Genomic DNA, 3,400 nt, shown 5'->3' with positions numbered 1-3,400 from the left:
CCAATCCATCAGTATATTCTACCAGCTCTATTATCAAAATATTTTCAGAATCTGACCACTTATTATTTCCATTGCCCTCGGTCTCATTCAAACTACACCATTTCTCATCTGGATTACTGTATTACCCTCCTATCTAATTCTACAGACTTCCATCCTCGCTTTGATCAGAACCCTAATTGCTTCCCCCTTCACTCAATGAAAGTCTAAGTCTTTGGAAGAGTACAATGCCCTACATGATTAACTACAATCAGGCACAATCATTACTCCCAATCTCTCTAACCTCATTTTCTAATCCTGGCTAATACTCTCGTCTTGCTCGTTATCGTCTCAATGATTTTCTTGCCATTTCTTAAAAACACCAAGCAGACTACCAGCTCAGAACAGTAGTCCTGAGCTGACGACTGAAGAACAGAAAGTCCTTCTGCCTGGAATCCTCTTCTCCTGATTATCCATATGGCTTAACCGTTTACTTCTTGAGATTTCTGCTCAATATCACTTCATCAGTGTATACTCCATTTAAAATGGCAACCCTATACTCACACACTCCCCAGACCCCTTCCTCGACTTATTTTCCCTTAATAGCATGCCACCATATGATATTTTATCAATTTTTAACACATTTTATCAATTAAAATGAAAATCCCATAAGGGTCAGAAATAGTTGTCTATTCTATGCCTAGAACACGTCTCAGAACATACTAGATGCTTGGGATTTATTGAAACATTTAGTCCAAGAGGAATATGAATAAGTCAGATATAGTAAGTGGTAGAATAAAACAGAAAATCTCAGCTATTCCAGTTTATACAGGATGGAAAAATTTGTTAGGAAAAAAAGAACTATTCTGACTAATTGCTTTTCATTTAAATACCAAGGTGTATTAATTCAACATTTACTTAGTGCTGTGGATAGGGCCCTGTTTGAATTTCACAACAATACTGGTAAGTACTATTATCGCTATTTTACAGACAATAAAACTGAAGATGACAGAAGTCAAGTGACTTGTCTAAAAGTGACATAACAAGGATGTGGCAAAGAGGAAACCAACTCAGGTTTTCTTTGATATTACTTCTAAAACCTCTCTCAATATTTAAAGTAGTTCCAAGGAATGATATAAATCCAGAAACAGGTAAGGTTTCTGCATTTGTAAATTAAAAATAACTCTGTATGAACTTGCTATAAGCCATCTGATTTGCATAATAGAATACGGGGAAAGTACTAAAGGTAAACTAATTGCACTTAATTCAATACTCACAAAAAATAATTTTGCTAAATTTGATAACTTAATAACACTAAGTCTCTAATGACAAGTTGTTTAAATAATTTAGCCTTTCATCTTTCATGGTTCAAATGCAACTGGAAGCAATCATATGGAAGCACATTTTCTTTTCACCAAAATATGTGATGGACTTTTATCCACAAAGCTATTTTCTACATGGAAAAATAAATTATGGGTAATACCCAGTAACACTCAGTTTATTTACACACACACACACCATTGGGTCTGGGGGGTAAAGCTGGTTTCATACATACCCATTTTGCTTATTTTTGCTAGCTTTAAAAATAATTTTAAGTACTGTATTTGAGTATTTCATAATATCCACAATTTTAGTTTATATGTAAAACAACACGTCATGTGTGGTACAATTTTCATTATTACTTTAAAGCTGAGAAAACCAAAATTGCAAAGGATAAAATTTCTTCAAAATGATATAACTTGGGGATAAACTAAGAAAATTTTAACATAACTCTTACATTTATGGACCATAGATCCATGAAAAAAATAAAACAAAGCTCCAATAAAATTGGCATCATAAGATAAGAATCCATACTCAGGTTAAAGTCTGACCTTTTTACTGGATGTATTTTAAATAATATTTAACACATGATAAACCAGAACCCATGCAAAATTGAGCCATATTATAAAAGGTTTAATAAATTACAGACAAAGCACACAAAATAAAAAGAAAATGATCAAACCAATAACAACTGGTCTAGGAAAGGAGCAAAGGAAGCACAATCTGTACAGGATATAAAAGATTATAAAGTGGATATAGCAAATTTATGTTTTATTAAGACTGATATTTGAGAAAAGGTAAATTGTGCTTTAAAAGATCTAAAGATTTGGTCCAGTGAAGTAAAAGTTCACAAGAAGGGTCTCTACAATTAGTGAATTAGAGATAATTCACCTGAAGCTTGGGGCAGGAATTTATCTTTACATAATGTATATAAATTTGACCATAAAAGTTAGACTGCTTTTTTGGGCTTCGGCAGTACTACTTATAGGTAACAATGTCTGTCAACAAAAAAGACCAAGTCTTAAGCAATTTGTTTGTCTGGTTGTTAACAGATACTTATGAAAGTAATAAAACTACATTCATTAAAAAATTATATGATCTAGGGACTTCCCTAGCAGCGCAGTGGTTAAGAATCCGCCTGCCAATGCAGGGGACATGGGTTCAAGCCCTGATCCGGGAAGATCCCACATGCCGCGGAGCAACTAAGCCCGTGTGCCACAGCTATTGAGCCTGCGCTCTAGAGCCCGGGAGCCACAACTACTGAGCCCACGCACCTAGAACCTATGCTCCGCAACGAGAAGCCATCGCAATGAGAAGCCCACGCACCGCAAGGAAGAGTAGCCCCCGCTCGCCGCAACTAGAGAACGCCAGCGCAGCAATGAAGACCCAATGCAGCCAAAAATAAATAAATAAAAAATAAATTTATTAAAAAAATTATGATCCAAAATATTTAATAATCCAGATTGGCCTTTCCTCAGGATATCAAAGATATTTTGCTGTTACTTCTCTTTTCTCCTGAAGAGTAAATAAAGCCTTCTTTGAAATGTTTCCATGTAATGATTGCCAGTATCACTCAAGAAGTAATACTACCTCAAGAAGAGAGAATTCCTCTTTAAGAATTCTTTAGATGTATGATTAAGAGATTTTTTTTCCTTTTCTCTTTGTTTAACATAGAAATGCATTTAAATTATGTATTAAAATGTCCCAAATTTATTTGATACTTTAGACATTTGGTAAGCACATGAGAGATGTGCTACAAAACTTTAGGCTATAGGAGCCTTGAAAGCCCGAACAAAACTTTATCAGATTATGAATTATCATAACAGTTTTAAGTACACTTCAAGAAAGCAGTTAAAAAAATTAGTATTCTTACTGGCTTCTCAAGCTGAGTACATAATGTATTTCAATAAATGCTTTTAAAACTTCACATAAGCATTTAAGGAGAAGGGACATGTTTTCATGAAGAAATAGTTCAAAGTAAAATGTTTCAGGGCTTCCCTGGCTGCACAGTGGTTAATATTCTGACTGCCAATGCAGGTTTGAGCCCTGGCCCAGGAAGATCCCACATGCTGCGGAGCAACTAAGCCCGTGCGCCACAACTACT

Source organism: Physeter macrocephalus, chromosome 16, assembly GCF_002837175.3.
Source record: "Physeter macrocephalus isolate SW-GA chromosome 16, ASM283717v5, whole genome shotgun sequence".
Classification (NCBI taxonomy): Eukaryota; Metazoa; Chordata; class Mammalia; order Artiodactyla; family Physeteridae; genus Physeter; species Physeter macrocephalus.
This window is presented reverse-complemented; position numbering follows the sequence as displayed.